This window comes from Entelurus aequoreus, linkage group LG10 (assembly GCF_033978785.1).
Source record: "Entelurus aequoreus isolate RoL-2023_Sb linkage group LG10, RoL_Eaeq_v1.1, whole genome shotgun sequence".
In the NCBI taxonomy this organism is placed as follows: Eukaryota; Metazoa; Chordata; class Actinopteri; order Syngnathiformes; family Syngnathidae; genus Entelurus; species Entelurus aequoreus.
In genome coordinates this window covers 30073921-30089046 of record NC_084740.1, presented here as the reverse complement: position 1 = coordinate 30089046, position 15126 = coordinate 30073921, and the positions used below count along the sequence as shown (strand labels likewise).

At 36.1% G+C, this 15126-nt stretch overlaps 1 long non-coding RNA gene across 1 annotated transcript in view; it reads right to left on the bottom strand.

Annotated features, from left to right (window-relative positions):
- Positions 1–14693, bottom strand: part of LOC133658447 (uncharacterized) — a 144816-nt gene extending 130123 nt beyond the window's left edge. Inside the window, exons 1-3 of the long non-coding RNA XR_009827465.1 lie at positions 14576–14693; positions 14416–14516; positions 520–648 (exon numbers count right to left, since the gene is read on the bottom strand). This is a non-coding gene — a long non-coding RNA (uncharacterized LOC133658447). The remainder of the gene's footprint in view (positions 1–519; positions 649–14415; positions 14517–14575) is intronic.
- Between the last annotated feature and the right edge of the window lie 433 nt (positions 14694–15126).

The following is a 15126-nucleotide window of genomic DNA, read 5'->3' as shown; positions in this document are numbered from 1 at the left end:
GGAAAAGCACAATAAACACTTCAACACCAAACTCTTGCTTGCGTTAACAGTAAACTGACGAACAATATTTCCAAGATTGACTATCTCAGGTATGACTTATGGCTCCTTTGTGCCTGTTCACAAAGCAGGTTTTGTAATATATGTATAAATAATATTCAAGGTTGCAGCGTCTACAATAGCTAAAACATGTGGGAATTGGGCCGTTTGAATAAAATTTCAGTTCAAGGAACTGTTATACATAAAAACGTGGGGGCCTTCCAAGTCGTGTCTCACACCGGCTGTATAATTCATAACTAAGAAGCAGAAGCAGTCATAACTTGCTCTTTTGTGCATATAGAATACATATGAAGGTTGTTACCACTGAGGATAAATGAATGGTGTATGACTTTAATATAATTTTGCTCGTAGGGATAGTTATTTGTTGTTGGGGATAGGGATTTGATCAATTAGTGAATTGCTATTTTTAAGTACTATTTTAAATAGGATGAGATAATTTATCTGGGTGTTTTAGAAGCTTACATGGATGTACAGTAGCTCAACTTGCCATCGTTGACGTCACACTTAACTTCTTTACACAGCAAACTAGTTGAGACTCAAGCAACAGCACCTCTGCTGGCTGCAGCCAAATAGTGCACTCCACTTTGCCTCCTGCAAAACACAATTAATCAACAATCAATTCCAAACAATCCACAATTATTCGCCCAAGCCGTTATGATGCATGTCATCAAGTTCCATTCATTGTTTCCTTTCAAACGCACACATTGAAGCGGGGAGAAGAAGGCTGCATAACAGGCTGCTTGCCAGATGCTGCACGCCCGCTCAGCAGCTGGAAAAGCAGTATAATGAAATTTCAGATCATTCTATAAATGCCAAAGCCAGCTGCTTCCAGTTAATGTCGGATTATGATTAAAAAGTGTGACACGTTATCAGCAATTGAGCAATAACAATATTTCCTGGGTCCGAAGAAAAAAGACGGGAATTCATGTATGAGCTTCTTAAACGGATCTGGCGTGAAATGCGTAGTGAGGCGAAAGGGAAGAGTTTGGTGTTTGTTTTTGTAGCGTCCGCCTTGTTCCTCACTTAGAATTTTAAAAGAGGTGCTACGTTGAGGTCAAGCACGTGGGGAGTGACAGCATATTTCACCAGCTTTCATTCATTTTTATTTTTTTTTCATTTATTTATTTATTTCAGACAATGGCATAAAAAAGTACAAAATTGACAAAACATAATATAAATTAATATAGTTCAAAAGGTAATGTATAGTATGTAATGCATGATTGTCCAGTTTTGCCTGAAAGGGAGTGGGAAGAAGATAATTTATTTAATCCCACCCCCAGTTCTCCCTTCAGTGATTATTCACATGAGTTTCACTCTTACTTTGTTCAAGGATTATAATACAGATGTTGTATCATAGTGGCATTACCACAGTTAACAATAATTATTAAACTGTAACAATAATTTGTATCAACAATGTAGGAATAATGAATATACCAACAATGGTAATAGACAACATAGCAATAATGATAATAGAAAACATAGCAATAATAGTAAAGAAACATTGAGCACATGTTAACACTTTGAGACAGAGTAGCAACAGGTCATATTAAAGACCCTCATCTCTATATTTGAACCAGACCCCATGTTTGTACAATAGTTTAAATCGATTAATAGTTTGGCATTGCTTGTGTTGTAAGTCCAGTTTGTTCCATAGTTTTACTCCGCATACAGACACACAAAAACATTTACGAGTGGTTTGAGCTCTCTGCAATAAGAAATACCCAAAGCCTCTCAAGTTATGAGCCTGCACTCGTCTTATAAAAAAACATTGTAGATTAAGCGGCAATAATTTGTTAAATGCTTCATATAAGATTATTAATGTATTATATTTAACAAGGTCATCAAATTTGAGCAACTTTGATTGCATAAACAGATTATGAGTATGTTCTAAATAACCAACGTTGTGAATGATCCGCACTGCTCTTTACTGTAATATGATCAGAGGATGAATTGTGTTGTGGTAAGTATTCCCCCATACTTCAACACAGTATGTAAGGTATGGAAGTATTAAGGTGCAGTATAGAGTACGGAGTGCATTTTCATTGAGGTATAGTTTTGCTTTGTTTATAATTTAGAGGCTTTTGGAGATTTTTGTTTTTTAATGTGTCTAACATGAGGTTTCCATGATGGTTTACTATTAATTATTACTCCCAAAAATGTATTCTCATTTACGATTTCAATTTGGGTACCATCAATACTTATTTTCTGTTCAGACGTTATGTTGCAATTTCCAAACATCACTATCTTAGTTTTATTTATATTCAAAGATAATTTATTTGTGTCCATCCATTTTTTTACTATGTTTAGTTCTGTGTTTACTGTATTTATGAGCTCATTATAGTCATCACTACTGTAGAATATATTTGTGTCGTCTGCAAATAGTATACATTTCAGTACTTTGGATGTATTAAACACATCATTAATATATACATTAAACAGTTTTGGCCCCAACACGGACCCTTGGGGGACACCACAAGCAATGCCAAGAGTATCAGATAAAAATTGACCCATTTTAACAAACTGTGCCCTCCCTGTTAAATAACTTTTTAACCAGTCACCAGCCAGCCCCCAAATTCCATATCTTCCCATTTTATCTAGTAGAATTGAATGATTAATGGTATGCATTGCATTTACGTGTATGTGTGTGCTGAAATCGCACACATTTTGTGATTGGGCCGGCACGTTGTTGGAATGGATGAAAAGCAGACGTGACAGCTCGTGGAGGACGAGAAACACAGAGCCTTTAAAGCACGCCCCCAAGACTGTGGTCCGGGTGGACTACGAGGTATAATGACTGATGAACAACTTCGTTCAATAAAGAAAGATGCCTCAGCTCAAAGCCTGAGCCCCGACAATAATGAACTAGCATCCAAGAAAAGATGCCAGGTATCTGGCTTGGGCACATCAGATTAGATCAGTGTGTTGCAAACTGAGCAGTTTAAAGTCCTGAATGGTTCATTTATTCATTGTTATTTTATTTTCTAATTCATTAGCCTGTGGAAAAAGTTAATGTTGGACGCCCCTGCTTATTTCAGCAAGACAATGCCAAGCCATGTGTTACATCAACGTGGCTTCATAGTAAAAGAGTGCGGGTACTGGACTGGCCTGCCTGTAGTCCAGACCTGTCTCCCATTGAAAATGTGTGGTGCATTATGAAGCCTAAAATACCACAACGGAGACCCCCGGACTGTTGAACAACTTAAGCTGTACATCAAGCAAGAATGGGAAAGAATTCCACCTGAGAAGCTTAAAAAATGTGTCTCCTCGGTTCCCAAACGTTTACTGAGTGTTGTTAAAAGGAAAGGCCATGTAACACAGTGGTGAACATGCCCTTTCAGTGTTTCCCATAAACTGCCAAGATACCTGTGGCGGTGGGGGCGTGGCTAAGGGCGTGGTCACCATGACATCATCGAGTAATTTGCATAATTTACTACAATGATATGATTTTCTCTAAAAAGGCTAAAAAAATGTATACTTACTAATTAATAATAACAGTTTTGTTTTAAACGTCCATTCATCCATCCATTTTACAATATAATTACAACACTTTATGTACATATTTATACAAAGATTTGAACAATAAGTTATTCATTGAAATATATTTATTAATTGTGGTTCTTACAAAAAATATATTTTATAGAATATAAAAGCAAAAATGTCTATTAAAGCTCTGCCCCTTTAATTAGTGCATACTAAATAATTTAACTTTAGCCTACTACTACAACCATATTATTTACCAGCAACATAAAGTGAAACAGAGGCAGAGGTGTCCTACCACAGTCAGTAACAAATAAACAGAAAACAGTAGTGGTCAAATACAAATAAGGCAACAAGAGAAGTATCCTACACTTCTCTTTTGTAAAGTAAATCTGAACAGCCTATATGGGCATCTACATCAACTATATGATTTGCCTGAGAAGCTGGACAGGACAACAACAAAAAAATAAAAATAAAAATAAAAATATATTTTTTATTTGTGGCGGACGTAATTATTTCATGGCGGGCCGCCACAAATAAATGAATGTGTGGGAAACACTGCCTTTCTCAACTACTCTGGCACGTGTTCCAGCCATGAAATTCTAAGTTAATTATTATTTGCAAAAAAAAAATAAAGTTTATGTGTTTGAACATCAAATATCTTGTCTTTGTAGTGCATTCAATTGAATATGGGTTGAAAGGATTTGCAAATCATTGTATTCCGTTTATATTTACATCTAACACAATTTCCCAACTCATATGGAAATGGGGTTTGTACAATATATTTGTGACACAGTATGTGCAGGAGCCACAGTTCGGCCCAAGCCACCCAGGGACCCCAACCCAAAACAGCAGATGAACAAGGGACACCCGGCCCCACGCAGGCAGGATGGCCAGCGACAGCACCCCCAGAACCGGGCCCACCGTGCCGCCCGGCAGGCCAGCAGTAGGCCGTAGACAGACGGAGGTAAGTTTTAATATCTTTACTATATAGTTTTATTTGTTTGTACAGTACAGGCCAAACATTTGGACACCTTCTCATTCAATGGGTTTTCTTTATTTTGATGACTATTTACATTGTAGATTGTCACTGAAGGCATCAAAACTGAGTAAACCACATGTGGAGTTATGCACTTAACAAAAAAATGTTAAATAACTGAAAACATGTTTATATTTTAGTTACTTCAAAATAGTCACCCTTTGCTCTGATTACTGTTTTGCACATTTTTGGCATTCTCTCAATGTGCTTCAAGAGGTAGTCACCTGAAAGGGTTTTTCACTTCACAAAAAAAGATGAAATAAAGCATGTTTTATATTCTAGTTTCTTTAAAATACTCACCCTTTGCTCTGATTACTGTTTTGCACACTCTTGGCATTCTCTCAATGAGCTTCACATAGTTTTGATGCCTTCAGTGACAATCTACAATGTAAATAGTCATGAAAATAAAGAAAACACATTCAATTGACAAGGTGTGTCCAAACTTTATGTCTATACAATCCTGATATATGAAGTCAATCTGAGCTTCTAATTATGTTTTTTGTGCCCACTAAAAGTCAGAGGCCGCAGCCATGAAAATCCACAAAAATCGTGTTACATCTCATTTAGAAAGACAAGGTAGAAAATGGATGGATGGAACTTCACTATGGTCAGACAGTTCCATTCTAATCACAATTATTCGCTCTAAATGGTGTTTTATGACCTTTTTAAACTATACCGTAAACTATACCTTTAGTATCCCCATCTGTGAGGACTTGAAACTGTCGTAGTGACAACACTGCATTCAATTATTTGATAATTTTATTGAACAACTCTAAGGTATCACTTGTAGAAAATTGTGTCAAACAATTTGAAGTTACAGGGGATTTGTGTTTTTTTAGTTAATTGATTAAATAATTTTTCAGTTTCAGTTTATTTCGAACATGCATACGATACAACGTAATGCATCACACAATTAGTTGTTTCATTACAGCATGTCTGAAAAGGAGTAAGAAGAAGCAGAGTTTATTTAATCCTACCCCTTTTCATACCATAGCAATTGTATCCAATTTCCTTGTTCTCTGTAATAGAACAGTGAACAAATAAATAATAGAGTGTCCGCTCTGAGATCGGTAGGTTTTGAGTTCAAACCCCGGCCGCATCATACCAAAGACAATAAAAATAGGACCCATGCTTGGCACTCAGCATCAAGGGTTGGAATTGGGGGTTATATCTCCAAAAATGATTCCCGGGCGCGGCCACCATTGCTGCTCACTGCTCCCCTCACCTCCCAGGGGGTGATCAAGGGTGATGGGTCAAATGCAGAGAATAATTTCGCCACACCTAGTGTGTGTGTGACAATCATTGGTACTTTAACTTTAAATAAATAATATACCATAGTAAGCATACAAATATTAAATACATAAGTAATCTGTCTCAATAAAAAAAAACAAGTTAAGAAAAAAACAAGGGTTGATTAATTAATTTAGACTTAATAGAAATTGATTGTTTTTATATTGCCTTTTCAAGAGGTGGTATTATCTGTCGAAAACCCAATTTGAAAGTTCCTAGAAATATAGAATTTTGAGCTATTTTTCTGTTGATCGTAACGTCGCTAATTAACTTACTTAAATAATTAAATTAACTAATCAAGTCTTTATTTTTTAAATAAGTGATTTTCTTTGGGTTTTGATTTTTATTTCAAGCATTTATGACAAACAATATAGGAGCTATGATATTTAGGTCACAGATTCCTCTATTGTCTTAAAATAGACATATTGGATAATACAATTAATTGTCGAACTTCAAAAATTCACAGCTCCCTTAATATTTGGCCTTTTACAAAAAGGAACAGTTCTAAAAACAAAAGGCTTGCAGATATAGGAAAAAAGTAGGTTACAGATGTGACTTTGGAGACAATTATAGTGAAAATATACATCCAATACATATTATCTAAACCATAAGGAATTGTTTTAAAGGCCTACTGAAATGAATTTTTTTTTATTTAAACGGGGATAGCAGATCTATTCTATGTGTCATACTTGATCATTTCGCGATATTGCCATATTTTTGCTGAAAGGATTTAGTATAGAACAACGACGATAAAGATTGCAACTTTTGGTATCTGATAAAAAAAAAGGCTTGCCCCTACCGGAAGTAGCGTGACGTAGTCAGTTGAACATATACGCAAAGTTCCCTATTGTTTACAATGATGGCCGCATGAAGTGAGAGAGATTCGGACCGAGAAAGCGACAATTTCCCCATTAATTTGAGCGAGGATGAAAGATTTGTGGATGAGTAAAGTGCAAGTGAAGGACTAGTGGGGAGTTGAAGCTATTCAGATAGGGAAGATGCTGTGAGAGCCGGGGGTGACCTGATATTCAGCTGGGAATGACTACAACAGTAAATAAACACAAGACATATATATACTCTATTAGCCACAACACAACCAGGCTTATATTTAATATGCCACAAATTAATCCTGCATAAAAACACCTGCGTGTTTGTTACGCTAGCTCCTAGCTCCTCTGCTAGCTCCTAGCTCCATAGAACACGCCAATACAATTCAAACACCTGATCAACACACACAATCACTCAGCCCAAAAGACCGTTCACCTAACCCAAGGTTCATAAAGCTTATATATTTTTAAAAAGTTACGTACGTGACGCGCACATACGGTCAAGCTATCAAATGTTTAGCAGCCAAGGCTGCATACTCACGGTACCTGATATTCAGCTGGGAATGACTACAACAGTAAATAAACACAAGACATATATATACTCTATTAGCCACAACACAACCAGGCTTATATTTAATATGCCACAAATTAATCCTGCATAAAAACACCTACGTGTTTGTTATGCTAGCTCCTAGCTCCTCTGCTAGCTCCTAGCTCCATAGAACACGCCAATACAATTCAAACACCTGATCAACACACACAATCACTCAGCCCAAAAGACCGTTCACCTAACCCAAGGTTCATAAAGCTTATATATTTTAAAAAAGTTACGTACATACGCAAAAAAAAGTTGCGCACATACGGTCAAGCGATCAAATGTTTAGAAGCCAAAGCTGCATACTCACAGTAGCACGTCTGCGTCTTTGTCATCCAAATCAAAGTAATCCTGGTAAGAGTCTGTGTTGTCCCAGTTCTCTACAGGCGTCTGTGTATCGAAGTCAAAAGTCCTCCATCTTGACTGCATCTTTCGGGAATGTAAACAAAGAAGCGCCGGCTGTGTACTGTTGTTGCTGACTACGTTCGAAAAATACGTCCATTTCGCACCGACAACTTTCTTCTTTGCTTGCTCAGCTTCCTTCTCCATAATGCAATGAACATGATTGCAACAGATTCACGAACACAGATGTCCAGAATACTGTGGAATTATGAAATGAAAACAGAGCTTTTTCGTATTGGCTTCAATGTGGAAGGCATACCCGTGTTCGCCGGGCTACGTCACGCGCATACGTCATCCTCAAAGGCGTTTCGAACCGGAAGTTTAGCGGCAAATTTAAAATGTCACTTTATAAGTTAACCCGGCCGTATTGGCATGTGTTATAATGTTAAGATTTCATCATTGATATATAAACTATCAGACTGCGTGGTCGGTAGTAGTGGGTTTCAGTAGGCCTTTAATGAACGTCTAAGAATGCTGGAAAGTATATATTTGGTAAATGATTAAACTGGAAAAAATGGCTGTAAAAGTTATTTGAAGTATTCTTTATTTCTGTGTTTTGTGTAATTGAAATGAATATGTTTTGTTTGTATTATATCATTACATTTATATTATTGCTGGGTTGCAATCACATGACCTAGGGCAGGGGTTGGCAACCTTTACCACTCAAAGAGCCATTTTGACCCGTTTCACAAATGAAAGAAAACAATGGGAGCCACAAAACTCTTTTGAAATTTAAAATGAAATAACACTGCATATAAGGTTGTTTGCTTTGTGCTATGTATAAACAAACTATTATGGGTTACATTTATGAAATCAATGAACGACTGCAGAGAAAGTGAAATAAAATTTCAAAGAGGAGAAGAACCATCCGGATTGTTATAGGCGCAAAGTTGAAAAGCCAGCATCTGTGATGGTATGGGGGTGTATTAGTGCACAAGACATCTGTGAAGGCACCATTAATGCTGAGAGGTACATAAAGGTTTTGGAGCAACATATTTTGTCATCCAAGCAACGTTACCATGGACGCCCCTGCTTATTTCAGCAAGACAATGCCAAGCCACGTGTTACAACAGAAGAATTTCGAATTTCTGACCTTTTGACCTATATTTCTTGTCTTTTAAGAATGTCCGGTCATTTTCACTTCTCTTGTATTTTGTGCCATTGAATGGACCAGTGGTGGGACAAAAGTGAATATTAAGTCGTGCCAACCTGTCTACAGAATGTGTTGACTGTCTAAAGGATTCGAGTTGTTATGGAACAGATAGGAAAAACAACAAGACATTGACGCATTTAGATAACAAACAATGACGCACAAGAGACATATAAAAATTGGCAGAAGACCGGAACTCGACAGTGATTTTGGCTTGTGTGTGTCTTGTTTGCTCCGGAGTAACATGTGGTCTGTCTGCACGGCCAACTTAATTCAACCTGCACTTCTGATAATGGGTAAATACATTTGTTGTACTAAACTACTTTTGTTGCCTGTTTAAGCTTCGGACAATCCACTACACAAATTGGCGTCACGAACAGGATGGTTTAGAAGCTACAGGTCGACAGCCGCTCCCGCTCTCTCAGTCAGGCAGACAGTGTGCTGCACGCGCGCATAACAAGGTAAGCGTTTTGCTTAAAGTGTAAACATTTTCTGCCTGGAGAGAGCCGGATCGATAAGACTAATTGCTGAATCTATTTTTGATAAAAGATAGGTTTAGTCAGGTTCTCCAAAAACAACCTGGAATGGGGTAAATTATGGTTGGATTGAGTTGTTTTATATGTGATCATTTGTCTGTGTGTTTGTTGAAAACTTGTGATTTCTTGTTTTTAACATAAGGGGATTGTTGATAGAATTTTGGTGGTTTGGAGTGTAGAAGCATAGACGATGTGAGACGAAAAATTTCTTTTAACCTCTTCATCCTCTGTCGTTGCTGGCAGAGGATGCTTCTTTCTGCAAGTGCATCAGAATTAGCCAGAGTTGGACAAAGATAAATTTAAGGCAAGGGTTGCTAACTGGTGTAACATTTGGCCCATATAAAATTGATACGTCTGTGAAAGTGCGAGACACCTGTCTATGTGGAAACTGCAGCGGTCCCTAGTCCTTGTGACTCAGCGTGTAAAAAAGCCTCATATTAGGTGACCATTCAGTGACTCCGGTAAAGGAGATCAACTGAGCCAAGTTGTCACGAATCTGTTTAATGGCTGCAGAATAGACAGGTGGCGTCTCGGGCTCCATATGGTAGAGCTTTGGTGAAACTGTATGGACCTGACCAAAACATGATGACTGTAGAGCATTGGGTGATTATCAGTGACTCTATGGTGCTTTTATGCTGTTGCCGTGTATTGGTCAGGGAGTAAAACCAGGGGCTGCTCCGCTGAAACGGGTTAATCGCCGTTGCATGAGTAATGATGGGACCTGTGTTTGTTAATGAGACGGCCGATTCCACAAAAGCACGCGTGCATTAGTTGTTTATATTGGTCCGGACCAGGGGGGCGTGGGTTGTGGGATAAAAATGTGTGTTTAAATTTTTATATATATATATATATATATCTGCGTATTGTAATAACATTTGTGTAGCACCTGGTTTCTTATCTGTTTTAATTCCCCTCTGAAAAAATCAACCTCTCCTCCTCACCTCCCTCCCTCATGCTTTTGTGAGAGTTCCCTCACGCTTTTTTCGCACCCACGCTGATCTGCAAGAGCTGGGAAATTGTCGGTTATGTGTGTGCGTGTGAGAAAATAGACAAAGTTATGTACAGAAAACACATGAGTGAATGATCAATTCATATAATTATTTTCTTCCGCTTATCAAGAGGTTGGATCGCGGAGGCAGCAGCCTAAGCAGGGAGGCTCGCCCTCTTGGGCGCTGCGAGCGAATTCCAGTCATTTGAATTTGTTTTTAACTATACTGGTGATTGTGACTGTGCGATATTACAGTTGTTTTACACACTGAGATTTTGAGTACGGGAAAAAAGGCTCTTGCTCGCTGGTAAATTCTCTGTGTGTGAGTGACTGTGTGACGCATATAAAAAAATAAAACAATAAAAATAAAAAGGAGTCTCAGCTGGGAGACATTTTGAGATAAGAGTGTGCGTGTGACAAGGCTGTGTGAGTGTCAGCTGTACGAGGCATTGGTTCGAAGAGGAGTGACACTGTTAGCACAGCATTGAGCTAGGTTAGCATTGTGTTAGCATAGCATTGAGCTAGGTTAGCATTGTGTTAGCATAGCATTGAGCTAGGTTAGCATTGTATTAGCATAGCATTGAGCTAGGTTAGCATTGGGTTGGCATAGCATTGGGCTAGGTTAGCAAAAATTTGCTTACTGAGGCATAGTAAGGCTAAGTTAGCATCTAGCTTGGCATTACTAAGTGTGGTTGAACAGTTATTCTCGGTCTGTAGAGTGTGCTAGTAGTAGGTGCTTGCTAAGTCCAGTAAAATAATAGATATATGGAAAATTACACGTTTAAATATCAATAAATAAATACGGATTGTGGGACATTGAAACATTGTTTAATTCATCATTCATTTATATGTTTAGTATACTTTTTTGGTACAGCCTTGATGCTCTGCTGATCCATACAGTTCCTTTGGGAAGTGCGACAAACACACACATCATAGATTAGGACACACTGTAACTTTGAATTAATAGTTATACAACAAATAAATTAATAATATTGAATTTAAATTTGATAAGGATAAATTGATTATACATTGACATTTTAATTTTTTTTTAGGAATAAACACACAATAAAATAAAAGTTAAATTTATATTCTAAAACATCTAGGGGTATCTGTGCAGGCTGTGAAACATAGAGTCTGAAGAAGTACAGATAAGAGCCACTCAGCGCCATTGTCAAAACAAAACGTAGAGAAGCGTTAAACAAATTCTAATCAGAAGGAAGACAGACCAAAATATGAGAACTTAAGTAAACAGACAGCAAGTAAACCAGAAATAATAATGTAAATAAATAACAAAGAAAGCAAATTTCTATGTGACATTGGTGCATGTAGAATTACAAATAGAGAATAAAACTAAATGGAAATAACTGTCTGCAAGATGAGCATGACGTCAAGAATTGTGCTCGGGTTAGTAATAGATAGATAGATAGACAGATAACACGTTATTGATTCCTTCAGGAGAGTTCCCTCAGGAAGAAGAAGTAAAAAGTAAACAGTAACTAATAAGGGTATAAATGGAAATAGAATAGAAAAATATTACAAGGAGAATAAAAATAGAACAGTAAAATAAGAGAAACTAGGCATTAACGACCATGATATAAAAAAGTATTGCACTGTTATTGTTTTGCATTCCCTGTCATCCTAGCCCCCCCAAAGAGGAGTTGTACAGTGTAATGATGTATGAGACAAATGATTTTTTATAGGCTAAACCAGTAGTTCTCAAAGGAGGGTATGGTGTTTCCGCCCGGACAAAAAAGGGAGGTACTTGAAGGTATGCCAAGGGGTACCTGAGATTTTAAATATTTTAAAATAGCGACAATTCAAAATCCTTTATAAATATAATTATAGAAGAATAATTCTTCAACAAAATAAATATTTAGAATTAAGTTCACGAGCCCAGATGGATCTTTATTACAATATCCAAAGAAGGTTGATGATTGATTATATGTATAGAAATCTTTATTATAATTTAATCACTTGTTTAATTTTTAAAACGTTTTAGTTATTCTTATATTTTTTGTCCAAATAAGTCAAGTAAAACCACAACAAATGAGCAATATGGTGCACTGTTATACAATTTAATAAATCAGAAAATGATGACATTATGCTGTATTTTATTTCTTTAGTTTACTGGGAAAAAAGGTTGAAAACCACTGCCCTAAATCATATCTAAAGCTAAAATTATTTTATAAGACTGATTATTTTGGATTATTGTGTTTGTATTGTGAGAGAAGGAGATAAAGTGAGAGAGAGAGGAAGAGAGAGCAGGTGAAAAAACAGAATGAGGGTGAAGAGGATGGTTTGAGAAAATATGGGAAAAGGATGTTTATAACCTTACGTTATGTGAATGGTTTCTAGGAGAACAGAAAATAGAAACATTGTGTGAAGTGTAAGGAAGAGATGGATACAGGATGTTGTTTGTAAAGGAAAACGAAAGTGAAGAAAAGATGAGAAAGTGACAAATGAAGGTATTTGTAAATGGTATGCTGTTGATTGTGGTTAGCTGCAAGTTTGTTTATTTGTTTGTTTGTTTAGTTGTTTAAGTGAAATGGGAAGAAATCAATAGGAATAATTATATGCAAAATGGAATAAAACTATGAGTGCGATAGATAATGAATGAATAAATGAAATAGGTTTATTTTGGTCATATAATCAACCATCAACCAATTTGTGTGAGCAGTTTAACAGTAAATTAGACATATTAACAATCATACACATTTACACACAGAACAAAAAAGAAAAAGAATGACCGAAAAAAAAAAAGAAAAAAAAAAAAAAAAGAATAGGCGGAAGCCAAAGCTTATATTGGCCTATGATATACATTTACTGAACATTAAATTACCTGGAACATCAACGTTAAAAGATGAAAGTAATTGTTACTATATTTTATAATGTTCAAAAAACTTTACTTTTCAAGGGTCTCCAAAACCATAACAAAAAACGACATGTGTTCAGCTCATCACTGAGGATGGTACATCATTTAACTCCTAAAACTGAAATACATTTGTGTTTTTATTTTATTTTACTTGACCTATTTCAAAAATCAATATCCCCCGTAAATGATAGTTTTCTCCTCATAATGTAAACAAGCTAAGAATACAAACTGGAAGGCTGTTCTTTACTCGGAAACATAATTGCCATTGTTTTAAAATTAAATTATCTGAACATTTAACACATTATGACTTTAAAAAATGGATTGATATGATCATAATAATAATGTTTTGTGTATTATTGAAATTAGCCTTTTAATTTTAAGTATTGGGTCTATATTTCTTCTATAAACATTTCCCCAAACTTCAAAACAATATTACATATGGAAAAATAAATGAATAATATGACATGTGCAGACATTTCTTATTCAGCATGTGTTTAACTTTATACCGAATAGCAATGGATTTGGATATTTTTCTTTAATATATTCAATATGCGGCTTCCAACATATTAATGATCAATTACTATTCTCAAGAATGTAGTTCATATACTCAATTTCCACTTGATTCAACTTTAATTTTTGTTTCACAATTTGACTTTGCACCCTGGACAGGTCGCCACCTCATCACAGGACCAACACAGATAGACAGACAACATTCACACACTAGGGCAAATGTAGTCTTATTAATTTCTACATATTGAGATCTATTACTTAAAATAACTACTTAACCACTGTTGTGAAACACTTTTAATTTATGGGAGTATTGGGATAGGATTGAGGAAGATGTCTGCTGTGGTGGTGGTTAGTTTGGAAATTAATTTAATAAAAGTAACTTTATAGTGCAGTCTGACATTTTAGTTTGGAGTAATTTATATTTTTATTTAGACATTGCAGTACACCATACTTCTGGATGTTGAGCTAGAAGAGGATAATGGCATGACAGAATAAAGTTAGAATTAAAGTTGGGGTGCCAGTGATTGTCACACACACACTGGGTGTGGTGGAATTTGTCCTCGAGGCCTCACGGGCTAACGCTAGTTATCATTTACACAATACACGCAAGTGTAGTGACTTTGCAAAGAACACAGGTAACTTTTAAAATGTTGTAAAGTGAAGTATACTTACATTTGTTGCTTTATAAAGAATACATGTTGGATGAATTTCTGGTGTCTAACACTGAGCAGGAAGTGTGTCTAGTACTTTCAATTAGTTGTCCTCAGCATTGCCTGATTGGAAAATGACAATTATTATACAATCGGATTTTGAGGAAAATGATCATACAAACCTAATTTGACGTTGCTCAACACCATCTGACACAGCAAAAATCATTACAGCAGATTGTAGTACAGTAGTATATCGTAGTATCGTATAGTATTGTTTATAATTAGGGATGTCCGATAGTGGCTTTTTTGCCGATATCCCATATTCCGATATTGTCCAACTCTTAATTACCAATACCGATGTCAACCGATACCGATATATACAGTCGTGGAATTAACACATCATTATGCCTAATTTGGACAACCAGGTATGGTGAAGATAAGGTCATTTAAAAAAAATATTAATTCAATAAAATAAGATAGATAACATTTTCTTGAATAAAAAAGAAAGTAAAACAATATAAAAACAGTGACATAGAAACTAGTAATGAATGAAAATGAGTAAAATTAACTCTTAAAGGTTAGTACTATTAGTGGACCAGCAGCACGCACAATCATGTGTGCTTACAGACTGTATCCCTTGCAGACTGTATTGATATATATTAATATATAATGTAGGAACCAGAATATTAATAACAGAAACAAACAACCCTTTTGTATGAATGAGTGTGAATGA